We start from the raw sequence: 20,832 nt of genomic DNA on the forward strand, positions 1-20,832 counted from the left end.
GCTGGCCGTGCAGGGGCCTGCCTAAACGACGTCAAGCGCGACGCCCCGCTGACTCAGGCGCCATAACAGTCAACCCCCCTCCGGGAAACCCCCCCCTGCATCTACATGACCCACCTGACCGGTCAAGGGCAGGGGAAAACATTTCAGGCGGCGGGGAGATAACGCAGAGAGGTGGAGACCTGGGGGGGCTGGAGACGGGAGAGTCTCCATAACCATTCGACCCAGTGGGGTCCAACCCGGAGGTGGACGCAGGTGCGGGGCTGGGAGCAGCAGAGGACAGGAGCAAGATCGTGCCCTGGGCGTCGAGGTGGCCTAATAGCTGAGAGTTTGCCTCCTTCACTGACCTTTGGGCAAGAGTAGGCCACGCAAAGGCTATTGCTGCACAAACTTGAGTCCAACCCCGGGGTAAACGGAGCCTTCAATATTGCGGAGGGCTGACCTGCTCCGTGGCGGTGGATCACGGTATGGGAGTGCAGAAGCAGGCCAATTCAGTGGGAGCGGCTTGCATATCAATTGGTTGAAAACACGGGGGAACCCCTGAGGGTCGAGGGACAGCGGACACCGAGGAGCGGAGCGGGAGAGCCTGATGTAAGCGGACTAGATTTTACGAAAGTGCAACTATTGAGAGGAAGACATCGGCCCACAGGTGGTGCTGAACCAGGCCCTAACGAAAGCTCCGATACCTCCGAGTGCGGTGGAACAGCGTACTGCGGCTGCTGAAATCAAGCCCAAAGGTAATGCAACAATCCAGACAAACAAACTTTACAAATATGCAGTCCCAAAGCCACTCACACAAGACGAAGACACTGCAGGGGACCAAACTGTGGCCCCTGAGCCATCATTAGGGTCAATAATGGCGGCCATACAAGGATAGGGGACCAAGCTGAAGACGAAAATTGACAAGATGTCCATCTAAATGAATCTCCTGTGGGCGGACCTGAACAAAACATCTGACCAAGCTAGATCCAATGAAGCAGACATCTGGGAGCTCCAAGCATCTGCCTAGAAGCTTGAGAAGAAAGTCAGCGAACTGGTCCAGCAACTCCATCAAGTGGCCCTGAAGCTCAAAGACCAAGAAGGGAGGGCCAGCCGAAACAACATAAGGGTGGTAGGAGTTTCGGAGGGTTCAGATGGGCCTAGTATGGACCTATTCCTCGAAGACTTGATCCTTAACCATTTGAAACCCAAACGGCTCTCATCCATGTTCACGATTGAAAGTGCACACCGGGCGCCAATCCCCAGACCTGAGCCAGGTGCGCCCCCGAGGACCATAATTGCAAAAATCCTTAACTACAGAGACCGGGACGCCATCTTTCAGGCTGGCAGGCAACAGGGAGACTTGCACTACGAAAACGCAACGGTCCGATTCTTCCCAGATTTTACGCTCAAAGTGCAACGGGATCGGTGCTCCTTTGACGGGGTGAAAGCGACGCTACTACAAAGAGGACTCAAATATATGATGTCCTTCCCGGCGAAGCTTAAAGTCATAGCTGACGGCAAATCCTTTTTCTTCTTCATGCCATCGGAGGCACAAGATTGGCTGGACAGAGACACCACACAGGGATCGGCAACTGCCACAAGCGACGACTGGAGAGACACTCATGCCAAGTCACCGGGATCTTCAGACGGGAGATCAGATATCGACCAGCGGAGTCAGCGCTCCTGGCGATCAAGGTCAAGCAACCCTGACGGAAGAGCTACACTGAGAAGCTAGATGGTCCACACTGACTGCTACGTATAGCACAACAACATGCAATATAACGTATAAATATTTCTTACGACCCCGGGGTTGGGGATTCCTGGTGCTGCACCATCCAGGCGAATGTGGTGCTTTCCACGCCAATAGCCAGCCTTGGGGGTACACTGAAGGTCATAGACAATGTTATACTTTGACTACCCAAACTGAACCAGCGGACTGACTCTGCCGACCCTCAGGCAACAATAGGGCATTCAGGCGAGGGGATGGATAGGGTACGCACTGCAACAAGACATCTGGCATATTGTGGGTGCATAAACCTGACAAATTAGTTAGAGTATGGGGACGGGCCTCCAGCGGCTGGAGTTGGTGCTAGCACATTTACCCACCTAACTGTTGACGGGGGAGGGGGTTTTCTCTCTAGGGAGATAGGCACTCTGCTAGTTGGGGATGTAGGTTTTTCTAATCTAAACCGACGTGGCAGGGTAGCAGGGTGGGGGGGCGTTGGGGTTCGAAGCTTAAGTGTTATGCACAAACTGTTTGTGGTTTTTGGGGGTGGGAATTCATGTTGGTCATGCGGGAAACTTAATAAAGTGAATGAACAGTGTTACGGGATGTACGTATTGCAAACAAGTAGCTTTCAACGATGAATACAAGGTGGGATAAAAGTCTTAAAATCCTCTGTTGGAATGTCAATGGGCTAGGGGACAAGGTTAAGAGGGGTATTGTTCTTCAATACGTTAAACGTCATCTACCAGATGTTGTCTCATTGCAGGAAACACACCTGGTTGGGAGCAACTGTCATGCGCTTAACAGATGGGGCTACAAAATCACGACACATGCCGGTTTCACAAAAGGGTCCCGAGATGTGGGCATTCTTGTACGAGGGTCCTTTCTGATAGTCTTTGAATATACCTGGACCGATCCACTGGGACGCTTTGCGGTACTCTTGGGAAGATGGGAGGGGGCACATTCACCATACTGACGGTCTATATTCCACCAGGTCTCCAAACCCAATCACACCAAGAACTGGGCAGACTTCTCCTTTCCCTTCCGGAGGGACAACTCATAGTGGGTGGGGACTTTAACGTGGTACTTTCGGGTAGGCTTGACAGACACCCACCCTGAGACATCCCTACAGGGAACATGTGGCTCTCCAACCTCCTTGAAGCATTCGGCCTAACAGATTTGTGGCGTACATGTCACCCGGACCACCAACACTACACATTCTTTTCTGGCCCACACCGCACACTAACCAGGATAGATCAAATACTCATGCCTTTGCAACACAACACCGCCATTCAGGAGATCAAGCACCTAGCACGGGGCATATCAGGCTACTCCCCCGTATGGGCACATCTCTCTATGGGGGAAAAAAAGGTAGGCTGTATTGCGCCTATAAACCCCTTGCTTCTCCACAATCCAGAAACCAAGACTGAGATAACCTGCATGATCGGACAGTACTTCCAGGAAAGTGAAGGGACGGTAGAGTCCCCTACCACTCTTTGGCAGGCGTTCAAAACAGTGCTAAAGGGTAACGCCCTCTCAGCCATAGCCGGGCAACTCAAAGAGAAAGAAAAACAGATGCTCACCATCGAGCGCGACCTACTTGAACTTGAGAAGGCTGCACAAGCAGATGGAGACCCGGTGGCTCTTCACCAAATGCAGATCAAGGTGGCCGAAAACAAGGAATTGGCTACTGAAGCCGTTAAAAACCTTGCGAGGACCAGGGACACGCGGTTATACAACCAAGGGGATAAAGCGGGCAAAATGATAGCCTGGCTAGACAAAAAAGAGAAGGCGCAAAGAGTGGTGGCGCAGCTTAAAGACAGTACGGGAACCCTTTTCACTGAACTGCAGGAGATAGTCCGTGAATTTGCTGCGCATTTTAAACATATTTATCATAGGGGCTGAGAAAGACTCTTTCTGTTATTAGCAAACATCAGTCTACCAACCCTCTCAAACTCAGACCGAGAAGAACTGGAGGGTGCGCTCACGGAAGAGGAGCTGGCCACAGCCGTCAGGGACCTCCGACCCGGCAAAGCACTGTGACCAAACGTTCTGCCGATTGAGCTATACAAGCTCAAACCCGACGGCCTTGCCCCATACCTGAAGCGTATGTTTGAGGATAGCAAAGACGTGGGAATACTGTAAAGGGATTAACGCATTGCCTTATTGGTGGCCATTCCGAAAGAGGAGAAACCCAGAGAGGTAGGCCAATCTCACTGTTAAACGCCGAACCCAAAATCCTGGCAAAACTTCTTTTTTTTTTTTTTGATCCTCATTATCTACCCTGGTTGCACCATTAAGGTCAAAACAGAAAGCGACACACTGCCTCAGAAACTGGATAGGTGAATCAGTGTTACCACTGGGTCGCCTAATCAGTGAAACCGCGATCTCAAGTACCCACAGTCCGCAACTATAAGGGCACTGGTTTGCTGCACAGGTATACCTGCCAATAGATCAAACTTAACAGGTCAGGATATGCCAGCAGAGATAGGGAGTGAGGGGGACCAGAAGAAGTGCAATCATTGGACCAAACAGGGGGGGGGGGAAACATGTGGTTCAAAGTTAGATCCATTTCATAAGGTGCCAAAAAGCTCTCTTGTTTACGTTCCCTGGTCTCAATAGATCAAGTTTTGAGATCTGCAACATCGATGTCTGCCAGTCAGAAAGGGATGGTGGTGTAGGGTCCTTCCATTTTTTACAAATTTCTCTTCTGGCCAGAAGAATAGAATAAAAGAGAAGATATTTAGAAGAGCCAGTAACCCCCTCCATAGCTCCAAAAATTACCAATACAGGATTTATCATGATCTGGCGACCCAGGGAGGTTGAAGGTACAGTACCAATAGAGTCCCAAAATTGGGACAAGAAAGGACACTCATAAAACATGTGTAAATCCAAGGCCGCTGTTGTCCCACACTTTGCACAGGCAACCGGTTGATCTATAGAAAATTTTTAAAGCCTTTGCGGCGAGTAGTAGGCCCTGTGTAGGGAAAAAAGATGGTTGCGTCGAAGCGACGCTGGTTTAACTATTTCCCATAATATCTGAAAAGAGTTGAACCAAAAACTTTCCACATCGAGGTCTGGAAAAGTACTCCCCCAGATTTTTTCGGGAAGCTTGAATTCGCCGTCAATCTCCTCCAACATTAAGTGGTACCAGAATGATATCTCCTTTTTTGCCAGAGTTTTATCTAATAGTTGCAATTCTAAATGGTTACTGTACCCTGGTAGAGGTTTGAACTTGACGGTGGATTGTGCATGAGCCCAACTTGCTATCTGTAAGTATTTAAACCTCAACAGAGTAGGACCTATTTTAATGCTCAATGAAGCCCAGGGAATAGTACCCCGTCGACAAACAAGTCACTCCAGACTTCAAGCCCGACCTCTCTCAAAGGCAAAGCAAGGCTGTCCTTGAGCCATCTAGGGCCCCCTGGTAAATCCCTCAAAGTAGCCTTGCTAGAGAAGTATCCTAGTTTAATGGAACTTCTAACCTTGGTCCAAGTTTTGGCCATAACCTGCAAAACCTTCAGTTTTACTTTTTTGAAAAATGTGGGTCCCCAAATTTAAAAAGAACCCCATCCTGTGCTAGGTTTGCCCCACTAAGCATGGCACTAAACATACAACCAATCCCAATAATAATAGGTGTTTTCAAAAGCATGCAGGAATGGGCGAGTTGGAATGCCCTTGCGGACAGTTGGAGATCTGGGGCTGCTAGCCCCCCCTTCTGTCTACGGTGCCTCAGCTTTTTCCAGGCTATTCTAGAATTACGCTGGGCCCAAATGAAAGAATGGATGTCGGTCTGTAGTTTAATTAAAAGTGACGAATCAAAATAAAGAGGAATAGTATTAAATAATAAAGTGATCTTCAGCAGTATGGTCATCTTTATAAGGTTAACCCTTCTCAGAATGGACAAGGGCAATGCTGACCAGGAATTCATAAGTCTCCGGCATTCTTTAGCCATAACAGAGAAGTTGGTCTCATCAATTATGTTAACATCTTGGACGATTTTTATACCCAAGTACTGCATTTTTAGCAGGGCTGGGCCCCCACAACTACATCATTATGATTCCAGGTCATAATCTCAGTTTTAGAGGCATTAACCTTGTATCCTGAGATCCCTCCTAAGTCTATGGCCAATTTAATAACAGAAGGGAGTGCTGTACTTAAATCTGAAGTAAAAATCAGAATATCATCCGCGTACAGAGCCACCCTTTTCTCCCATCCCCATACCTGAAAGGCTTGATGTTAGTATCCTCCGCAACCGTTGGGCTAAGGGTTAGATATACAAATCGAACAAGAGGGGGGGAGACAGGGCAGCCCTGACGTGTTACCCTAGTGATGTTAAAAGGGTCGGTCAGTACTCCATTAACCAAGAGATTTTGATAGAGTAATCCTACTGCTCGGCGAAATCCTGCTCCCATATGGAACTTACCCAAGACCCCCAACAGGTATGCCCAGTTCACCCTGTTGTCGGCCTTGGTAGCGTCCAACGTAAGAACTGCCAGGGGCAAACCGGCAGATGATGCAATATCAATTGCCCTTATTAGATCGTAAGTCAACTCAAAGAGTTGCCGACCCCTAACAAAACCTCTCTGGTCTTGATGTAAAATGTCAACCGCAACCATACCTAACATGTTGGCCAATATTGAAGCAAAGATTTTATAGTCCGCATTTAAGATGGAAATTGGACGATATGACCCGCAAGAAGATGCTGCTTTACCAGGATTTAGGATTAAAGTTATTGACGCTTTATCCCAGGAGGTTGGAGGTGACATCCCGTCCTGAAGAATCTGATTAAATAAGGAGGTCAAAAATGGTACAATCGCCTGCTCTAAAAGCCTATAAATCTCTGCAGGAAGGCCATCAGGGCCTGCCGCCTTCCCGGACTTGCTACTCATAATAGCTTTCTTGACCTCATCCTATGTAATCGCCTGATCTAAAAACGCCGATTGCTCAGAGGTCAGTGATGGCAAAGAAGTCTTGTTTAGCCAATCCGCAATAGAATCTTGATAATATCCTGATCCTCCTTGTATATGCTTTGAAAAAAAGATAGAAAAATTGTTCTAATTTCTTCATCCGAAGAATAAACCACATTATCAAGGGTAATTGAGGAAATGTTGTATATATATAGACATGGTTAGGAACACCTCACCGACTGGTTCTGCAACATCCTTGCCAGCTCTAGCTGGGGAAGTCCTTTCAGCAGCCTAGGAAGGAGTTTCAGTCAGGACTCAAGTTCTGTCACCTTTCCACAGCAATACGTCTATTCTGTGGTGAACTTACATCTGGCCCACAAAAGCTGCCAGCTTTAATACCATTACTGACGTGAAGCGAAGCTTTTAGAAAGCCTTGCCCCCTCTTCATTGGAAGAACCGAGCTGGCTGGTACCAGTCTGCATCAAGACCAAGACAGAGGCTGGCCAAGCTCCTGTGTTTTGGCTCCGAGGCAGAGTTGTACATTCTACAGATAATATCCAGTTCACTCTGGTCAGTGAGGTGCGGAAAACAAGTGAGGAGCAGAAAGACCATGAATATGAGTCGCGAGCACTGCTGTGCACGCAGAAGCAAGACAAAATCAGAAAATAAGAAGACATTAGGCCATGTCGAAGCCAATAGTAAGAACCTATCATTCTCATAAAAGCTTGAGAAAAGTAAAGTCAGAAAGCAAGATGACATGAGGCCATGTCAAAGCCAATAGTAAGAACCTATAATTCTCATAATAGCTTGAAGCAAAGTAAAGTCCGAAAGCAATATGACATGAGGCCATGTCAAAGCCAATAGTAAGCACTTATAATTCTCATCAATGCACAATACAATACACATTTCTGCACAACTGCTTATAGCATTAAATACTTTATCTCTCAATGTACAACACCGAGCACATGTGTGCACCACCGCCCACAACATTACACTTCGAGACCAAAAAGTACATTCCACACCTCTCTCTCCCTCTCAGGCCTTCAAATGTACATCCCAGACTTTCTGCTCTTGGCAAGACTGTTCCACTCCGTGACAGCTCCCACTGAAAGACAGCAAGATTACAGGACAGAAGAGAAGCAGGCATATGCACGACTGTCCCACATTAAGGCTAGGGTAAAATAACACACTAAAGTCAGTTAAAATGATGGTAGTTAAAGGTCATCATAGGGTGCCAAAATCACAAGAGTGGCTCTTTTACTACATATGCTCATCTTAATATATTCAAGATAGCTCTTGCATATATACTAGCTAAGGAGAGTTTGAGGCGTATTAATTGGGCCAGAACAGCTTGGTTTACACTTACCAGTTTCTGAAGAGAATGTCCTTGTCTTGTTTTTACAAATTGCCAAGTTTTTATGCGTGTATACTCTAGACCATATGTTAGAATGGGAGGGATGTTCATACAATAGAGCTCTATCAAAGGTTGGAAGTGTCTGTTTCCAGAGGAAGAGTATAGCCTCAACAGTGCTCCTACGTGGGTGTCTGCCTTTCGACTTATATGATGTAGGTGGGAGGAGTTCTGTAAAGTTTGGGTAAAGATCCAACCTAAGTACGTGTATATTCTTTGACGGTTTCTATGGTTTTCCCCCAATGAAAAGGTCGGAATCTCTTTTTTCCCCTAAGAGGTAAAATTTTGGTTTTCGAGATGTTTTCGAATAAAAAGTTGTTTTCTGCATAGCCACTTAGTGTGTTTATGTTTCTTTGGAGTCCTATTGGTGTAAGATCTAATATCACAATGTCATCAGCGCACATTAAAATATGTATGTCAGTCAGTGCTAATTTCGGTGGAAAATGTTTTACTTGGGTGAAGTACTCTGGTAGGTCACCTAAATAGAGAGAGAATACCAAGGGAGCAAGGAGACCCGCCTTGTTTTAGTCCGTTGGACGTGGAAATTAGTCTAGTTAAACCCTTCTCTCCACCCATAGGCTACAGTACATTCAGTGCTATCTCCCCTGGCTAGATCCTAAATGCCACATTTGTCAGCGTATGTAAGCCCTCATGGGCCCCCCCGCCCTCTGGGATCTCGTCCGGAGCTGTGATGCCCTACAGCCTCCTGCCGCCTTGCACCGGGCCTGAGGTCCCTCACGGTGAACGTCTGCGCTCTGGGCCTTCTCCTGGGGTGGAGTCGTTGCGGCACCGCATCTGTGATCTCTGCATTTGCATCGGACCAGAGGCCCCCCTTCAGTGTTCAGTGGAGCAGAGAGCCTTCACCCGTGCTGGAGACCTCATGACACCCAATGACACCATCCGTCTCAGTTTCCTCCATCCTCGGCCAGCAGCCCCCACCAACAGGGGCCCCTAGTACGGCCAAGCAAACCTAGTGCCGATCACTCACAGCAATTCTTCTGATTCAGGCTCCCCTGCGAGCTGCGCAGAGCCTACCGCGCCTCCCATCTCAGCGCCTGGACCCCCGAAAGTGAGGAGCTGCCCGGGGGTTGTACCGGAGTATTACCGGCTCTGCTGAGACCTCTGCAGGGTCCCCCCGCACCCTCCAACTCGGCGCCTGGCCCCCAAAAGGAGTATTTCTCACTTGGCTAATTGTAGGTAGACGCGCACTGTAGATTTTATTTAAATGACTTGGAATCCCTCATTGGGAATGTTTTGCAAAGGAAAACCACCCTCTTTAAAATTCAATAACTGCTGAGGCAAGTCATTTTAATACAAACCATTGCCCGTCCTAACTTCGCAGCTCTTAAAAATGGCTGAATTCCTGATATCCTGTCAAGAAAAAGAAACAAGCATTTACAATGCAATGGTCTCGGCATCATTAAAGGTAGAGCTATTGGTATTGCTCATGACATTCCTTTTTTTTTTTTCTTAAATCATCAATAAATGGCATTGTCATTTACATTACCAATAGCTTAATCGTTAAATAAATGGCATTGTCATTTACAATCCCAATAGCTACACCCTACACAGAGCCACCCTCACACAGACAGAGCCACCGACACATAGAGCCACCTACAAAAAAAATAAATGCCATTGTCATTTACATTGCTGATAGCACAATAAGGGGGGCAGAGGCAGGAAAAATGGCACAATCAGGGGAGCAGAGGCAAGAAAAACGCGTGCAATCAGGGGGCAGAAGGCAAGAAAAACGAGCGCAATCAGGGGGCAGAAGGCAAGAAAACGAGCACAATCAGGGGGGCTGAGGCAAGAAAAAAAAGCTATTCCGGAGGGGTGGGGGCTATGTCTCTGTCACTGCTCTCCTTGTAGGTTCGTCTTGGTGGTGAAGGGAGGGCGGCATTCAGAAAAGATCCTCATGCAGAGCAGCGGCGTGCTGCAATCTGGGGCTGAGTTTTTGTTTTTTAAACTAAGTTGCCCTGGTTGTAGGAGGACGTCCCAGTCCCGCATGTTGTGCCGAGCGCTGTAGAGCAGGCCGTACTGTTTAAGGGCTGGTCATGCCACGGCGCCCCCACTAACAGCTCGAGACAGCCGGATGATGCCGCAATCTCAGTCCAATCCCGGGGGGAGGCAGCCGTGGGGGAAGGAACCGACTCATAGAGGTCGCACGAAAAAAATGCATTCCAAAGCCGCCTCTTCATATCTTGCCGCCGCCTGATCTCTACTCTGACCAACATTGATTCGTTATGGTATTTCTCCATATTTTACGTTTTATAATGCATAGCTCTTTCATGTGGCCTAACGGATAGAGTGGTTGACCTCGGAGCTTGGGAACTGGGTCTCGAGTCTCCTGTGATTCTGGGCAAATCACTTAATACCCCGCCCCCTCCCGTGCCTAACAAAATTCATGTGTCCCGTCTGTAACGGAACTGCTGCTCATGTACGCGCTATATGAAACTAAAAACAAGGAAGAAGAAATAGGGCCCAGCAGGATACAGAGAAAGAGACCGTCCCAGCACTTGTTTTATCTGAAATTAAAGCATTGGGAAACTGAAGTACCGGCACCAGTTTTATCTCAAATTAAGCATTGGGACCGTAAAACTAACAAGCGCTATAAAAGCGGCTGACATGTCAGCAACAATAATGTCTCACAATGTACACGGAAACTCCCGTCTGAATAAATGCTTGTAAAACAAGCTGCCTTGCCCTCGGTGCGATTGAACAATGTGTTATGAGCAGAGCTGCCCTCTGTGTTTTAGGATTATTTCTCATGAGAGGCAGCATGCTGGCAGAAAATAAGGAAGCGTGGGGAGAAAAAGGTTTTCCACAAAAGGATCCGCAAGGCGAAATTTCTAAGGAAGAATGAAATATTGCAGTGGTGGTGTATTCTTTTGTTTTTTTTTCAAATTAAAATCTCATATTGACGGGGTGGAGGGGGCATAGTTTGTCATTCTGTTGTGCTTTCCTGCACCTGAACCAAGCCGTAGTGTGACCAGTGGCCCCTATGGCTGTAGCCAATCTCCCTTAAAGCGTAGCCTGAAAGAATGAGTGCCGGACGGAACAGCTTTATGTGGGGGTGGTATGTGCCAATGAGCGCCTCTCTGCACTGCTGTTAATGCAGTTTGTACAGACCTCCTGCTGGTGTGTACTGCATCTCATCCTCTCTCCCCACTCTTCTACTCCAGTCTCTGCTGCTTCTAGCTTACCTCATCAGGAACGGCTCCGAGCGTGTGGTAACCAGCACCCGGGAGCACATCTACGACTTGTGCTCTTTGGAAAACTACCACTTTGTAGGAGAGCATGAGTTCCTTTCCGCCAGTGGGAGCTGGCTGCGTGGCCTGGGGTTGTCAGTCACCGATACGAGCCCCAGGAGTCTGGATGTTCGTGTTAGGAAGCGGCTGCTCTACGAGAGCCTTGAAGATGCCAGGCAGTGTGCCCCAGATTATTAATTAGCACAGTCAAGAACTTTCCGAGCTCGTTGCAAACGGAGCCCAAGCCGCTCCAGCCCAGGCTTTCTATTAAAATATGCACAGATATGGGCCTCCTGGAGACACTGAGAGAGGCCTTTAATTATACAGGAATCTCCAACTCCTAAACGTGCGTTGCTTTCGAGACGCTCACAAAGCCCTGTCTGCACTGGAGCCTGGCTGATGAGTGTGTGAATGAGGAAGGCTTTTGTGTGCGACCTGTCGAGGCAGTCTACATGGGCCTGGCGGTGCTAGAACTAGAATAAAAAAAAGCTTTAATAAGAGCAACAATATCCTTGGCGACGGGCAGGTTCTAAATGAAGGGTACTCACCACACGTGATTCAGACGTGAGCGAAACCAAAACCTTCCGTGGGGTGGGGCTTCCGGCTTTGGAAGCCCGTGCACGCACCCACGGAGAGAAGCAGTGCTGGTGACGCTGGGCTCCCATGCCCGAGGGAGAGCCCCGCGGTGGCGGCTGAAGTCCGGAGTGGCGGTAAGTGGGCCGGGGGGTGCACTTGTATGTGTGCGTGTGTGTGTGTATGCGGGGGTGGGTTCTCTGTATGTGTGGTTGCGTGCGTGCATGGGCGCTCGTGTGTGTGTGTGTGTCTCTGTGTATGCGCATGCGTGTGAACACCTTATGATATGGAGCATTTTCGACCATGCCATGAAACACGCTGCTTAAAAGAAACTGAAAGTTACACGTTTAACCGCACTCTAAACGCGCATTGCCGCACTCTAAACGCGCATTGCAAGAAACTTGCAACAAAGTCAATTGAGCGCTCGTACTTGTGCGCGTGCCAGTTTCAAATCACCTCCAAGGAGATGCGCGCGGCCAGGATTGTCTCCTGGAAAGCAGACACACCGACAAAAGGTCTCTGGCGAGAACGCGCTTCTGCACGCTTAGCCGAGACCTAAAAAGGCTACACAGTTACCTAATGATTACATATGGTCATATGGTGGATTTTGGCAGCCATCTTGTAACGGCTACCACCATAATCAACAGCTATCCTGTTACAGCCCCAAATGAAAACAGCAGCCATCTTGTAACAGCACCCTACTAAATTGGCAGCCATGATGCAATGGTTAACTCTCACATAATTTGCACCAAAATCAGCACCCATTTTCTTTTTTGGCTTACAACTAGTACGGCAGCCATCTTGTAACAGCTAATTCGGACTCATTCAGAAACAAAAGCAACACTCATTCTATAACTTAACTCTCTTTTACTGGTACGCCGGAGAGTGGCATTCTTGACCGTCGTTGGCCACTCTAAGACCTTCCTCAACAATTAGGGTCTTTGTTGACTTCACCATCTCCTGCTCATTTGAAATGCCGAAACATGTCCGAGTTGTCGCCCTGCCTTGGTGATTGACGAGAGCAACACTCCGGAGAGACCTCTGCCAGTTGTCTATGAGGAGCGCTTCTTTCTGAGGCCATTTTTCATCCCCTCTGACTGACTGTATCTGAACTTACAATGTCGCATACCCCCTGCCTGAGTTCTAGATGGCCGACTCAGTGAAACACTCAGTGATGTTTTCGTTCCTCCCCTGATCTTTCATCTTTGCTCTCCCCAGGACCTCAACCAGCCTTCGCTGTCCCTGTTCCCGCCCACCCACCTGGTTCTGTTCCCTGCTTACTTCCCTAGACAGCTGAGACCTAGCTACTTTTGTATGATGCCCCGTGGAGCTACCTCGCAAGCTATAGGGGAGATGGACTTTGGACTCCCTCCTTTCACTATCACCTACCCAGCCGGACTTTGGGCAAATGCTCCCGTGTCGCTCCTGACCTTATCTTCCCCCTCTCCCTTCCCCCAACCCTCACCCCTCTCTGCTCCAACTTTTTCCAGCTTCTGTCCTCTGCCTCACCTGCCCTTGCCCTTTGTCCCCACCCTGTTTTTCTGTGAACCTCTTCCCTCGCCACTTGAGACTGAACTATTTTGTCTGATGCCCGATGGAGCTACCTGGTTTAGCTATAGGAGAGATGGGCTGTGGATTCCCTCCTTGGCCGTCACCTACCCAGTCGGTCTTTAGACAGACTTCCTTTCGTCTCTACTGTTGTCTCTTCCCTTATCTTCACTTTCTCACCTCCCCTACCCCACACTACTTTTCTCTCTCCTTTCTCTCCTCTTCTAATGTATTGCTGATTGTTTGATGTAATGTGTAATTGTTGATATTTTTCTGTTATATTGCTTAACCACATTGTTGCACATCCTTTTGTTTCTCCTGTCGTCTCCTCCCGCATCCTGCCTCTATTTATGTCTCTCCTTCTCTCCTCTCTCAATGTATTGAGACTGAACTATTTTGTCTGATGCCCGATGGAGCTACCTGGTTTAGCTATAGGGGAGATGGGCCGTGGATTCCGCCTTGGTCGTCACCTACCCAGTCGGTCTTTAGACAGACTTCCTTTCGTCTCTCCTTGTACTCTCGACCCTTGTCCTCCCTTTTTCACCTCCCCTGCCCCTCCACTACTTTTCTCTCTCCTTTCTCTCCTCTCCTAATTGTATTGCCTATTTGTTGATGTATTGTGTAATTGTTGAACTTTTTCTGTTACATTGTTGATTCTCATGTAAAGCGCTCTGATACCTTCAGGTCTAGCCAGCGCTATATAAAACTCTTTAAATAAATAAAATAAATAAATACTTTAAAAACCTTGATAGAGCAAAAACAATTAACTCTGCTGTGACATGTTTAAGAAGTCGATGTGGGAGGTTGAGTGTAGGTTTATTTGTGATTATAACATGAAGACCTGAAAAGAAGGGCTGTTGAGAAGTACATATGAAATGAGATTTGATTTGAAAGAAGAGACTGTGATTAAAAGCTCACAAATACATCTGAGTCTTAGAATTAAGAAAGACTAAGGAAGTGTGTGTATTATGTGAATTAAGGATAGTGACTGTGATAAACCAGCTATAGTTGGAAAGAGCACTTGAAATTACATTATAGATAGGTTTTATATCCTAGGTAGTGTTGATATTATGTTAAAAGGAATTTATAATATTTGTAACAAAAATGATTATTTTACACTTCCACGAGGTTGAACAGGTTCTTGTTATCTAGTTTTAATGTTCCCTAAGATCTACCATACTAATAGCTTGAGTGATAGGTACCATGGAAGAGTGAAGAGAGGTATCTTAGGCCAACAGATGTTTTAATTCCTGCCAGAGGTATTGCTTTAATCGATGCAAAGATTAGAAATCATCAACTTTAGTAAAGTGTTTTGCTTTAGCTAGGATAAATGAAAAGTGTTTGCAATTATTTCAATCGCCTAGCTTTAGATTTGCTTTTAGCTAAATAATGAGGAGTTTGTAACGTGATGAAGGTGCAACAGTGCTATACTTGTATTTCAGATAATTGTCAGGATATTAGCATATGCATTCATTATTTTAATAACATTAAGTCCCTGATTACGAATTTAGGTGCTATTTATCACACATGATAAAGAAAGATATCACAGGGTATGTTATTCCCCTTTTACGATAAATAACACGTGTCACGAGTATGTTGGGAATAACACGAAGGCTTTGGTGTTTAACGCTCCAAAATCCACCTGGTACGGTAAATACAGTACAATTTTCCTTGTTAAATTTCAGCAGGCTTAACCCTCCCGAAATTCAAAATGGCAGCTGAGGTATTTAACACGTCCAATAATTATCGGACGTGTTAAATAGAGCTAAATAGAGCTAAACTCGTAATTCTGACCCGTACGTAAACCGGGGTTTACGCACAGTCGCAATTTATCGTCCCACTTGTAATCAGCGCTTATGAGTGAATTTCAACCATGAAGACTGCTTGTAGTTTGGGAAAAGATTAGTTTGTGGATGAATAGAATAGGCAAGGAGTTTTAGTGGATATCTCTGTTTCATTAACAATATTAAAAATTGTGATAATGAGTGTCTAACTAACATTTAGGGTTTGTGAATAAATTTGTGTTATGAACTTCAGATGTATTTGCAAGAACAGTAATAAAAAGAAGAAGACACAGATGGCTGACAAATTAAAAGATGGCTGATTGGTTGCTATGCGGTACTGCGTATTCACGAAATATCATACTATGAAATTTGTGTGCTTTCTTTGTCTAAAACATTGCAAAAGACATTCTTTGGTATAGATACAGGATTTAGGTTCAATTCGGAAAGCGACAGACCATATGTCACTCTGTCTAGCACGAAGCTTGGGCCTTTGAATTAAACAACTTTATGTCTACTTGCTTGGCATTTAGAGAGGGCAAGAAAAGTGTAGCTCATTCCAATATTTACGGCTTACTATGTGATTATTAGACAAATGTGCTGTGCTCACCTAATCTCTTAAAGGCACATTGCATTATTTGCATTTATTATGACTAATCGTTTTGCCTTCTCTAATGATTATTTGGATAATTGAATCCATTAGCAGAACTGATATTATTCTCTAAAGGATTTTCCTTAATGTTAATGGCTACATATATGATACCAGGATTTTATCCTTCCCCACACTTTGACCCCCATAAATTTAAATGTATTTTGGCTTAAATGAAACTTTATAAGAGGATTAAAAACCCTACGGAGAGAGAGAGCAACACGAAGACCAGTATCGAGGGATTGATGGGGGAAAGGTCATGAGAGAGTGAGAGAGAGGACCACATCAGGGAGAGAGCAATACAAATGAGCAATGGTTCTGGAAAACACATGCACTCTATTAACAAAAAAGAAAAAAGTTGTTCCCTTAAAGTGAGCAGTGGAAAGGTACAAGTCAGGCAATAAAAGGGAAAGTAAAGAAAGTATGCTCCAAGAAAGGCACACACACAGGAAGAGGAAGGGAAGCCTTTGAATGAAAAGCAAGCAGATGAAAGTGACAACAAAGAGTACCTTCTGAAGCAGTGGGTGTGGACTCTAAGCCCACTATAGGTTCTTTGTATAATCCTTGGTTATCCATTCGGAGACATTTTGTTTAAAGTTTATGGTCCTAAGCAGTAATAGTTAAATAAATAAATCGAATCACTGACAGAATTTCGATTTTACAAAAATCGACCTACACTAACATCGAGTCTCAAACATCGATATCAATAATATCGACTCCCTATACATTACATTAAATTTACTAAAATATCGACCCCACAATATCGATGCACAAAAATATTGACTACACAAATATCGATACCACAATTATCGACTAACATTATATCGACACTCAGTACTACATATAGTACTCTACAAAAATATCGATAACTATAATATCGACAGCACTAATTTCGTCTCTCTAAAATTATCGATAGCTTTAAATAAGTTTATTTTTCTTATATAACCACTACACATCAACACTCTTACTAATACACACATATAAATATATTTAGAATATTTCGAATACGTTTATTAACTGATATATCCATTTACTTACATTTATTTTTAATTTTGTTCTTACTATATTTATATAAACACTCTTTTTAGACATACAATTTTTGACCTATTATTAAACTATTTTAACATCAATATGTAGTTAAAAGCGTTTTTTACCAAATACATACTATTTCACTATTCCTCTATATAAACCATTAAGTCACATATAAGTTAATTATTTTACTTAAAAAAATTCAAACTAACCAATGGTAACTCTTCTGAACATATGTGACCAATCAGATTTAAACACTAATTAAGCATACCCTATAAAAACCTTTCGCAATTATCCCTAAAACCTGCAGGCAAGATTCAGCGTGACAACATACTGCCAGTTTTTGGAGCACCCTCTATATTCTTCTGTGCATGAAAATACTACTAAATACTACAAGTAAGTATTCATATAGCTCTGGTACATATTTTTAATGTTTTGTAACCTATTACTCATATACTACTTTTTAACACTAAAATGTTGGCTCTCTATCTACTTTTTCCTACAACAGACTCTACTAAAAAATAAAGTTGAACATTGTCTTCAAGAAAATCGACACATTATCTATAAAAAAGGTATCTACCTAAATCTTCTTTTATCTTAAAACCATTAGACAAATAGTTTAAAGAATAAATGTTTTCAAATATGTTTCTTCTGTTTTAACTCATAAGAAATTTGTTATCCCAGGTTCTTTTCACCAAATAAGTAACACTGCTTTGGTAAAAAATGTCACTTACTTTTTCCACATAAATAACCTTTGTTAATTTACTATAAATTTTTCTCAAAACAGACAACAGAACTACAAAAAGCAGAAAAATCGAATCCAAGAACAGACATTCTGCAACTAACCATAAACACTTGGTAAGTACAAAATGCAAACATATATACTCATTGTATGCTCAATAGAATGTACAATGTTAATACTTCACTTTGTTAGTACTTCTGTTAGTATTTTCTTAAAATATTCTCTTTTGTAATCCCTAAAAAGTAACTTACTCATTATGAAAGGTTACACACTTGCAAATGTCTAACCAAAATACACAATTAAACAAATCCTGTAACAGACTTTACTTTTTTTCTACAGACCTACAATAACTAGAACACCATCTGACTGAAAATACACCTACTTTCTAAAGCTACTACTCTACTCTTGGTAAGTAAGAAGCTACAAATGGTACATGCTTTATTTAAAATGATTATAACATTACACATTTTCCTAATATTTTTAAAATACCTTTTCTAGATAAAAGAACACACGAATGACAGAAGATGCAAGATTTATTACATCTCAGAAAGGAACATTTTTATTATGCTATATGGGTTATACTTATACTCAGGAGAAACAAAAAGACCTTAAAGTTAACTGGAAATGTACGAAGTATTACTCTAATAAATGCTATGGGCGTGCTACAACCAGAGAAACAAGTGTTATTAATACTACTGAACATAACCATCCACCAAACATCTCTGAAATCAAGATTAGATCCACTCTCGAAAATATAAAAGAATTAAGTAGCACATCTGACCTACCAAGCAGCGTAATTCTGAAAGAATTACTACCTAGAGTACACAGAGAAGCAAGAGGTCAGTTACCATCAATTGCTTCAATCAAAAGAACCATAGCTAGGACCAAGAAATCTAGTAGACCCACTATACCAATACCTACAACTTTTGAGGAAGTCATTATTCCACCTGACCTTGCCATCACACATAATGACGAACCATTTATCTTTTATGATAATCATAGCAAAGAGAAAAGAATAATCATGTTTGCCACAAATAACAACATTGAAAAAATTAAAAGAAAGTCAAACATGGATGATGGATGGCACTTTTTCCATATGCCCAAAACCATTCTACCAATTGAATACAATACATGGGCAATATCATAATACCTGTATCCCATTCATCTACTGTTTGTTACCAAACAAACAAACAGCAACTTATACTGAAATATTGCACAAAATAAAAGAACAAACATCAGACTACTTTCAACTAAAAATAATAATAGACTTCGAACAAGCTATGATTAATTCCACTCTTAAAACTTATCCACACACATCCATTCAAGGATGTTATTTTCATTTTAACCAATGTCTAGGGAGACATTTACAAAAATCTGCACTTAGTGTTGAGTATGCAACCAATATTACCTTTGCATACCAAATTAAACACCTAATAGCTCTGGCATATGTGCCAATAACTGACGCGGCTGAACATTATAATCTATTAATTGAAAGTCCTTTCTACACACAAAACGAACAAAAACTTGCCCCACTTTTGGATTACTTTGAGGACAACTGGGTAGGGAGACTACACAGGTCAGGCCACAGACGCCAACCTAAATTCTTAATTCCCTAGTGGAATGTATACCTACCAACCCTAAACCAAGAAGCCAAAACAAACAACGCTGTTGAAGGTTGGCATAATGCCTTCCTATCTTCTACTGGACGTACAACTCCCACATTACACAAACTCCTCACAGCAATCCAAAAAGAGCAAAGTTTTCAAGAATTACAAATGGAGCAATCTGTCTTACAACTAAAACCCAAACTCTCAAGACAAACTGCTCAAATGTATCAATATTTACAACAGCAAGTACAACTTTACCCTACAACAAGAGGACTAGAATACTTAAAAATGATAGCCAAAACATTAAACTAACAATACTAACTAAATAAAAGGGTCAAAATCCTCAAATATCCTTAAATATGCAACCACATATATTATAATATAACAATTATTTAAATATTTTGTCTAATATATTTTTTTCTTAATTATAAATAGACAAAATAATTATGTCAGTATATTAAATAGATTTCATAAAAACACTTTTCCCACCCCAAATAAATATTAAAAATTATTCACTTACCTTGCACAACAACATCATAACCAATAATCCATTACAATCCATGTAGTGAGAAATTCTCAAAAAATGAAGTATAAAATCCCTTGAAAATGTAAAAATACAACTGTGCAAAATGTATCCATCATCCAAATAAATCGATTGTTCAAAATCCATTAAAAAACCCGAAAATAATCTACAAATGTAAGAAACGGTCCAGGAAACCCGAAAAATAAAGGAAGTGTGCTATACAACTCAGTTCAAACAACTGAAACACACTTCCTTTGATAAAAAAAAATAATCACAGCTCGTAAACAGAAATAGCTGTTTCCAAATACCTAGAAAAAAACATTAAACAAACCCACCCACATAACACTTAGCAAAATAGCATATAATATAAACATTACATACTTGCATTTTTATAAAATAGCCTAATCCTAGCACAAACTCACTAACTCCAACTACTTCAAAGAACAAAAAGCCTCGATAACCGAAATACCTATCGAGTCAACTCCACTATCTAAATACTCATACAGTAATCCACAACCCCTAAATAACAAACGACTACCTTCAAAAGTTAGATAAAATAGTTAAAATATATCAAAATAGACTCTTACCTGCTCAGACGTGAAGCTGCTTCCAACCGTGACCTTCACTCTCCCAAAATGACCCAAAAAGACAATGAGCGGTTACAAAATAAAAGACCCAAATTATACAATACTGTTAAAAATAGTGCTATAAATGCCCAAAACTATTTTTTTTACTGCTAAAAATTATGTATAATTGTTAAAAAAACTTTGCAACATGTTTAAATATATATGTATTTTTTTAAACTTACTAATGTATTATTTTCATACTTTTAATATTTATTACATTAAATATTAATACATTTTAATATGTAATGTGATATTTATTGAAAAATAATCTGTGAAAAATGTCTAATATACTATCTGTTTTTGCCGTATTACTTTTTTTTAACAATATGACTAACATGTTAAAATTATTATTATTAAAACTTATCTATTAATAATAATAATTTTAAATAAAAATATTGTATACTTTACAAATATCCTGAAAATGATGTTAATGGTATGATGTTCAATATTATTAATATCCAAATATATTTAAAAAAAATT

Source organism: Lissotriton vulgaris, chromosome 5 (assembly GCF_964263255.1).
Source record: "Lissotriton vulgaris chromosome 5, aLisVul1.2, whole genome shotgun sequence".
NCBI lineage: Eukaryota > Metazoa > Chordata > Amphibia > Caudata > Salamandridae > Lissotriton > Lissotriton vulgaris.